Here is a 10,200-nt window from a genome sequence, read left to right on the forward strand (position 1 = left end):
CAGCATTTTGCAGCATTTTGCAGCATTTTGCAGCACTTTGCAGCATTTTGCAGCAAATTGCAGCAAATTGCAGCATGTTGCAAGCTGGTCGCGCATAGGGTAAGTGCGCGAGGGACTCGGATCGGCAAAACAAAAAGCCGAGCAACACGAGTAGAGCAGAAAAAGGATCAATAAATCAATAGAATCAATGGATCATCCCATACATCATATCCAAACCCATCATTCATCTCAGGAAGCCTAGAAACAGTGCTTCAATCTAACAATATAATTTAACTTACTTTTAAAATAGTGCCTATGCTTAGCTAAAGTAAAAAAAAGTTTTTGCTTAACTATATAAAAAAAGTTATTAAAATTATATGTTATTTATTCTTTAAAGTTATTTTACTTTTATAGTGTGTACTTGTTGAATGGGCTCCGACAGCTAGCTGCTTATGGTATGAGCACTTAAGTAGCAAGAGTAAGAGTGGTGTACGGTGTAACGGCGCAGGCAAGACAATGGGTCCGAATGCGGTATGAATCCACTCAGAGGCATATGGGAGTGCGTGGGGACTCAGAGACCTGGGAATACCAATGACACCTATAGGCCTTGTACGTAGGATATCAGAAAACTACCGAGCTAGCTACAGGGGCGAGGTGCGACTAAATACATGAGGGAATAGGGGTAACTGCGGGGGACTGGGTCGAGTCATGGTCGGGGCCGATACGGGGACCCTTCGGATAGGATCCGAGCGACCCGAGATGGAACGATTCGTAGAATCGTTACATACGGTGTGCACAGCGTACGAGGTAGGTAAGGTGAGGGCAACATGTTTCTGGTTCTATTGCTCTTGTCTTTCCTCCGTACGGAGGAAAAGGGGGATATCTAGATGTTCGCGCACGGAGGTTCGCGCACGAGCATCATGTGACATAGATACGTGGTCCTGCTCGTGCGCGATCGCTCGTATCCAGACCGTGACGCTGCTGCTGCGTACGGACAGTACTTTTCTTTTAGCAGCTTACGCATGTCTAAGAGGATGTACACTATGTATAAAGCTTATTATTTTAGTAAAAAAGAGTTTATATTTATTCTATTATATAGAAGATCTAAATCTACCTCTCTGCGTAGAATTATTTTAGACATACATGTAACCCCTAATAATTTTTTATATAAGGTGTACAAAGATGCTATAGCTTAGGGGGGGGTGTAGGTTAATTACCTTCTGTGCAAGCAATTAATCCCTAGGGGGGTAGAAGAGGGAGAAGAGATGTTAGTTAGTTATTGCCTCTTGTGCAGGCAATTAATTAAGGGCGGGGGTAGGTGCTAGTTGCGTTTGTACAGCAGTTGTCTAGGTAGTGGTGGTTGACTGTACAGTAGCTCTTAAAGAGCAAGCTGTTGTGCGGAGTAGCAGGTTAGCTCTAGGGCGGGGGCTAGTTGCTTGTTTGTACAGCTGTTAGGAGAGGGGGGGGGGGGCTAGTTGCATTTGTACAGCTGTTGTCTAGGGGGGGTGGGTGGTGCTAGTTATGTGTTTGTACGGCTGTTCTTAGGAGGGGGAGGTGTTAGCGAGGTGGGCTGCTAATAAGGAGCCTCCTCTGTGTGGCTACGCACGCAGTAGGTTTCTAATTATGCGGCCTGTATTATCTCCTCTATGTAGCTACGCACGCAGTAGGCAAGTAGTTGCATAGCCTATATTAACAGAAGGCTCTAGGGCGCATAAAGGCTTAGTAGTAAGCCCTCTTTATATAGCTACACACACAGTAGGTTGCTAATCTTGTCTTTATATAATTAGTTAATTTAGGGGTGTGCATAATGCTTGTCTAAGCCCTCTCTGCGTGGCTACACACATAGTGGGAGTAAGCTGTTTGTATAGTAGCAGTTTTATTAATCCTTACAAATCTATCTATTAAAGATAATATCCTTTACATAGCTACACACATAGTAAATAGTTTATTAATAGACTAATTAGTGTTAGTTAACCTAAGTTTAATTAAATAAACATACACCTAAAAAGTGTACTAAGAGGTAAGTAAGTAAAAAAAATTTTATTATTAACTACTACTTTTTTTTATATATAAAGAAAGAGGGTTCTTAAGTACACATAGCCCCTAACGCACAGGCTAGATAGCTAACGTTTCAGGCAACCTAATTTAGCCGTACGCGTGTACAGACGCAGCTGTACTTACGTACAGACACTAGTACTATAAAAAGATACTTTATAAAACATAAGTACTACATATTCTACCTATGTTATAAGCCTTAGTTATTAGCTATACATAAAAAAAAGTAACTTTAATTTACTTAAACTTATTAATATAATAAAGTAAAAGATGTAGCTTGCGTAGCCTTTTATAATAAAGTAACATTTAAAGTTAGATTAGACACTACACTTTTATATGTATATTAGTAGCATAGAAAAGCATATAAGAGTTAGTACCTAAAGCTTACTTTTAAGTTTAGAAAGACTATAGTCTCTATATTTAATGTAATCTCTTTTAATTTTAAATTAGAGCTGTTTATTAATAAAAAAAAGTAAGTGTAATAATGCTAGCAAATACTACTAGATTCTATATAATGTTAGTATTCTATTTTATTAGCAGCTTACATAGGAACGCGGTATTAGCATATAAATGTAGGATAGAGCACCTATTTACACTGCAAAGGCTACCTAAAAGTATATAGACAACTATAGTATAATATAAATAAATTAGCCTTTATAAAGTTCTAATTTAAACTTAATTAAGAACTTTTAGTAAATTATAAAGCTCTACATTTTAAAGCAATAAGAATATATTACTACTTATAAGCAGATAGTAGATATTTTTAAAAAGAAGTAAGCAAAAATTACACTAGCTAATTATAGAAAGTGTATCCTTAGTTAGTTAAAGCACATAAAGGAAGTTGTCTAAAACAAAGGTAAATTAACTTACTAGTAACTAAGCATAGCACTAAAAGACAGGCCTGTATATAAGCTTTATATAGAAATAAAAATCTTTAAATTTAGTTAATAATTAACTAAGTAACCTCCTTCCTAAATACGTTAACTATACCCCTGCAGAGCTTAGATTGCTAGGTGGCTAATCACTTTAGCAAGAGGCCTAGGCCACTCTACAATACTTTAATTTTAATTAATTGTAACTGTTAAATAGGCTCCGACAGCTAGCTGCTTATAGTATAAGCACTTAAGTAGCAAGAGTAAGAGTGGTGTACAGTGTGCACAGCATACAAGGTAGGTAAAGTAAAGGCAATATGTTTCTAGTTCTATTACTCTTGTCTTTCCTTTGTACAGAGAAAAGGGGGATATTTAGATGTTTACACACAGAGGTTTACACATAAGCATTATATAACATAGATATATAATCTTGCTTGTGCACAATTGCTTATATCTAGGCTGTGTCACGGTATCCTCCCCGGATCCCAGACATAACTGTATTGGACGCGTACTAGAGTATTATTAGTGCACGTCTAACATAAACACAACATAACACAGACATAAACTTAAGCATAAACTGCCTTAACACTAACTAAACCTAGAACAGGCTTAATTTATACTTAAAGCGCTTAGACTTCTAAGCTAAGTATTTAATTACTAATTTCTTTCTAAACCTTTCTGTTTTTTACATAATGTCTTATACCTACTATAATACTTTACATAGTAATTAAACTAGACCTCTGTAAAGCTCTATAACCTTACTTATGCATAATTATAACATTATATTATGTTAAACTTTAGCTAAAAATAGCCTCTAAATCTAATTTAATAAGCTTAGTACTTATATAACTCTAAGCTATTAAAGTAAGCTAAAAAGCTTTTTAAAAAGCACTTACTTTATAAAAAAGCTACTATATTATAAGCTTTAAAGCTTTTTAAAAAGACTTTAAAAAATAGCTTTATATTATTAAGCAGTTTATTTCTACCTTAACTTTTATTATAGTAGTAGAAACTAAAAACTTACTAGCCTTAAAGCTTACTTAAAAGTTTAGAGATAGCTTAACTCTTTTCTACCTAACACTACTTATAACTTATAACTTTTTTAACTTAGTAATAAAATCTAACTAACTCCCTAATCTCCTACTATTTAATAAAAAATAGAAAGACTTACTTTTCTTTTTACATAAGCTTTAATATAAACTTAAAGAAAACATAGACTAATTTTTTTTTAAACACTTTTAGTTACTATATACCTACTTTTAACTTAACTATAACATAACAGCTTTAATTAACTTACTAATAAATAAAAATATTATTAACTTAGATTAATTTATAGTGTTCTTATAAGTAACTTATAAAGACTTAAATAAAAAGTTAATAGCCTTAAGTTACTTAAACACTTTATAATAATAAAAAAAAGCTTTACTTTACACTTTACTAAGTTCTACTAACTTACATCTAATATAGGCCTAAATAAGATAAGTCTAATTATAGCCTTATATAACTCCCTCTTAACTAAACTATAACACGCTATAGTAGAAAAACCCCTCTTAAACAACCTTAATATATATGTAAACTTAATTACTACCTATAATAATAACATAAGGTTTCTTTCTATATAAGCTCTAATACACCCTTAAACTAGTGTAGTTATAAATAAAAACTCTAACATAATAAAAATTAATTTAAATTATGCTTTAGTTAGTTCTAGAAAGCATAAAAATTATAAAAAAAAAGTTAATATTTTAAGTATAGTAAGCATAGTTATATTTTTTAAAACTACTTTATTTCTTTTTTTTAAGTTTATATAAGTAGTGCTACTAGTACTTATTAAAAATTTTTACTATTTTAATTTTATTTTTATAAGAGCTTTAACTTGTATTTAAGCCCTAATTTCTCTTACTACTCTTAACATAGCTACAGCTATAGCAGTAGGAGCCTGTAAAAAGGCTTGTTCTAGGGCTAAGTTACTCTCTAAGACTAATTTAACACTAGATCTTTGCTAACTTATAAGCTAAGTCCCCTACTAATAACTAAAAGTACTAAGTTAATATTTTTATATATTTATAATAAAAAACTATATTAGCTTTAATATAAGCTCTTATTAACTTAAAAGTAAATAGTATAAGTTACATTAATAAAGAACTAGCATATAAACTAAATCTTTAATTAACACTACTTACCTAAATAATTTACCTAACTAGATTTAATAAAAAATAACTTAAAAAAGGTTTTATCTTTTATACTATAACTATTATAATTACTTACTAACACTATAAAAAGCAGATTAAACTCTATGTAATAAACATAAAACATTATAACTTAATCCTAGAATAACTATAGCTATATTAGTATAAAGTTGCCTTTAATTACTAAAAGTAAGTTCTAAACTTTAACTTTTTTTAATACTAAAACATATGCTTATGCTTACACTTAAATAACACTTAAATAGCACTTAATATAAAAGGTCTCTAGACTTACTTTTTAATAACTTAAAAAAAAACTACTTAAGTAAGGCTAATAAGCTAGGCCTTTTACTAAAATAAGCTATATAAAATAATTTAATAACTACTTAAACTTAAAAAAAAGAAAGCTTTTAAAAAACTTTTACTTACTTAATTTAAACATAAACTAGAACTTAAATAGTAGATAGACATCTACTACATAGAACCTACTTTATTTATAACTCTAGCTTAATAACTAGATTATAAAATCTATGTAGTTATAATTTTTAATATAAACTAAGCTTTAGCTCTTTAAAAACATACTAACTTAAAAATAATAGTCTTTTAAGACTACTATAACTTATTACATGTTTTTTTTAAGACAAGTTTAATAAGCTTTTAATATAATGTTTATATAATTACTAAATAACTTTTAAGCCTAGTAAACAACCTAGTTATAGGCCACTATATAAGATGTTACTAAATAAATTAAAAGTGCTCTAAAAATACTTTAATAAGAACTTAAAAAAAAAGTTTATTTAAGCTAGCTTCTTACTAGTAGTGTTACTTATACTATTTATAAAGAAACCTAGAGGTAGGCTTTAATTCTATGTTAACTACTAAAGACTAAACACTATTACTATTAAAAACTAATACTTAATTCCCTTTTTACAGGAAACCTTAAGCTAACTAAGTAAAGTAAAGTATTTTATAAAGTTAAATATTATTACTGCCTTTAATAAGATAAGAATAGTAAAAAGTAATAAGTAGCTAATAGTGTTTTAGACTTAATATAGACTATTTAAGTACCTAGTAATGCCCTTTAGCTTAGCTAACACACTTAGTACTTTTTAACATTTTATAAATAACTTACTTTAACCCTACTTAAATGTGTTCTACACTATGTATATTAATAATATTCTAATCTACAGTAATAGCCTTTTAGAGTACAAACAGCATATACGCCTAGTGCTAAAGGCTATAGAAGAAGCAGGTCTATAACTTAACATAGACAAATATAAGTTCTACTAATTAAAAGTTATATATTTAAGATATGTAATCTCTATAAATAGCATCTAAATAGACTCTATTAAGGTTTAGACTATGCTAGATTAGTAATACCTAAAAGACATAAAAGATATTTAAGCCTTTATAAAATTTACTAACTTTTACTAATAATTTATTAACAACTTTTTACAGCTAGTAAGCCTTATAATTACACTTACTAAAAAAAAAGTTTAATTTAACTTTAACTTAAATTACTAATAGTCTTTTAACTAGCTAAAGAAAGCCTTTACTAAAGCTTTAATACTCTACTACTTTAACTTTAAACTACTAATACTTATAAAAGCTAATGCTTTAGACTACATAGTAGCAGAAGTTCTCTCTTAGACTAAGCTAGACAGGACTATTAAGCCTATTATATACTTCTTAAAAAAAATAAGTCTTATAAAAGGTAATTATAAAATTTATAATAAAGAATTACTTGCTATAGTACACTGCTTTAAATAATAGTAACTTAAACTAGAAAGTGCAGCGCATCTAATATAGGTCCTATTTAACTATAAAAACTTATAGTACTTTACAACTATAAAATAACTTAGCTACTAATAAGCTTATTAGTTTAAATACTTATTTTATTTTAATTTTAAGATTACTTATTATTTTAGTTAAAATAAAGAGAAACTAAATGCTTTTATAAAGCAATTCTAAAACGTCCTTACTTAAAAAGAAGTGTAAAAAGCTTAATACTAAACTCTACTTTAACTTAAGCTATTTTTAGACCTTAACTTAAATAAAATAAATTAGATAATTAATTAAATTATTACTAATAAGTATCTAAATAATAAATTTATCTAAGAAACCTTAGACCTGCTTTAAAACAGCACTAGTTAGTTAAAAAAGGTAACACTAGCTAACTATAAAAACTAAAATAGTAAGCTATATTACTATAACTAACTTATAATTTTTAATTTTAATAAACTAAGAATTAAACTACTTTAAATTGTACACAACTTGCCTATTAAAGAACACCTAGGCAAAGAAAAGACTCTTAACCTACTATAGAGAGAGTACTACTAGCCCTGCATGTTCTATACTATACGCTAATATGTATTATGTTGCTATACTTGCTGTAAAGTAAAGGCCTTTTAAAAAAGGTATAATAGCCTACTTAAACTACTTCTAATCTCTAAATAAGCTTAAAAAAATATATTAATTAATTTTATTATAAACCTACTTCTATTTAAAAGGTACATAAATATTATAGTAGTTGTTAATTACTTAACTAAGTATTAACACTTAATACTATGTTTCTTTATAACTGTCTCTAATATAGCCTAGTTATTCTACTAATATGTATAAGTTTACTATAGCCTGCCTAACATAATTATATTAGACAGAGGTACGCAGTTTGTCTTAGCCTTCTAAAACAAACTTTATAAATAGCTCTAAATTATCCTCTATTTATTTATAGCTTTTTACCTAAAGACTAACAGCTAGACTAAGAATATAAACACTATAATAAAATAAGTTTTATAAGTGTACATAAACTACTAGTAGGATAACTAGGTAAAATAGTTAGCTATAGTATAGTTTAAAGCTAATAACATAATATTTAAATTAACATAAGTATCTTTATTTTTAGCAAACTATAGATACTACCTCTAAATAAAATTTAAACTACTTATAAATACTCCCTAACTAACTTATTAATTTATATAAGTAATAGACATAAATAAACTTATTAATAAAATTTAAAATATATCTAAATATGTTTATAAAAAGCTTATATAAGCTTAAGCTTTTTAATAAGAGTATATAAACTAATTCTAAACTCTTGCCCCTGCGTATGCAGCTAGTAAAAAGGTTTAGCTAGACACTAGAAATATCTAAATAAACTAATAATTAAAGAAACTTAATTAAAAGAACCTTAGCCTTTTTATAGTAGCCTATATAGTCTTATTATATGCTTACTAATTAATTCTACCTAACAGCATAAAGATACACCCTGTGTTCTATGTATTATTGCTGCGCTAAGTAGCCTCTAAATCTAACTATCTACTTAGACAGCTAAACCTACTACCTAAACTTATTATTATAAATAATAAACTAAAATATGTTATAAAAGATGTTAAATAGATTTAGTTTAATAAAAAAAAACATATTTATAAATACTTTATAAAATAGACTAAATATAACAAACTATTATAAAAACCTGCAGAAGCTTTATAAGAGAACTCTATAGTAACCTAATTCTACGCCTAATACTTATTTAAACTAAACCTGTACTCTAATAAAAACAACTTAATGCTAGAACTACTAATGTAAAGGATTCCCTTCCTAATAAAGAGGGGGGTACTGTTACAGTATCCTTTCTAGATCCTAGACATAACTGTATTAGACGCGTACTAGAGTATTATTAGTGCACGTCTAACATAAATACAACATAACATAGACATAAACTTAAGCATAAACTACTTTAACACTAACTAAACCTAGAATAGGCTTAATTTATACTTAAAGCGCTTAGACTTTTAAGCTAAGTATTTAATTACTAATTTTCTTCTAAACCTTTCTGTTCCTTACATAACGTCTTGTACCTACTATAATACCTCACATAGTAATTAAACTAGACCTCTGTAAAGCTCTATAACCTTACTCGTGCATAATCGTGACAGGCTGTAACACTGCTGCTGTGTATAAACACTAGTAACTTTTCTTTTTATCTAAAAAGTTACCTTTTATACATGTTACTTTTTTTTATTTATATAAGTCTATCTAATTATATTCTACCTTTACTCTACTTTATTTATTAGGACTTGCCTTAGTAATGCTGTACATTAAAATAAGCTAGTTACACTATATAAATAGCTTTATAAATAGTGTAATGTTAGTTAACCTAGGTTCAATCAAACGAACGTACGCCTAAGGGGCGTACTAAGAGGTAAGTAGGCAAAGATCTTTTTATTATTAACTACTGCCCTTTCTCTTTATATAAAGAAAGAGGGCTCTTAAGTACACATAGCCCTTAACGCATAGGCTAGATAGCTAATGTTTTAGGCAACTTAATTTAGCTATACGCGTGTACAGACACAGCTATACTTATGTATAAACACTAGTAACTTTTTACTTTTATAAAGTTACTTACTTATTTATATGTTAATTTTACTTTTTTTTTTAAAGCTAACTTTTAGTACTTTTTTTATTTATAATATCCTCTAGCTTTTTAGCTTATGTATAATTTAACCTGCCTTTAGAATAGTGCCTGTGCTTAGCTAAAGTAAAAAAAAGTTTTTACTTAATTACATAAAAAAAGTTGTTAAAATTATATGTTATTTATTCTTTAAAGTTATTTTACTTTTATAGTGTGTACCTTCCTTTTAGCAGCTTACACATGTTAGAGAGGATGTACACTATGTATAAAGCTTATTATTATAGTAAAGAAAAGTCTATATTTATTTTATTATATAAAAGATCTAAATCTACTTCTCTATATAAAATTATTTTAGACACACATGTAACCCCTAATAACTTTTTATATAAGGTGTATAAAGACACTATAACTTAGAAAAGAGTGTAGGTTAATTGCCTTTTATGTAGGCAATTAATCCCTAGAGAGGGGGGGGAGAAAAGTGTTAGTTAATTACCTTCTGTGCAGGCAATTAATTAAGGGGGGGTAAGGTGTTAGGGGTGCCCTTTGTGCAGGTAACTAGAGGGGGTATTAGTAGTAGACTGCCTTTGTGCAGGCAGTTAGTCCCTAGAGTAGAGGGGAAGTGTGTTAACTAATTAATTGCCTTTTATATAGGCAATTAATTAAGGAGGTTGTTAATTAATAATTGCCCTCTATG

The sequence above is a fragment of the Lindgomyces ingoldianus genome, assembly GCF_010093535.1.
Source record: "Lindgomyces ingoldianus strain ATCC 200398 unplaced genomic scaffold BDR25scaffold_3, whole genome shotgun sequence".
NCBI lineage: Eukaryota > Fungi > Ascomycota > Dothideomycetes > Pleosporales > Lindgomycetaceae > Lindgomyces > Lindgomyces ingoldianus.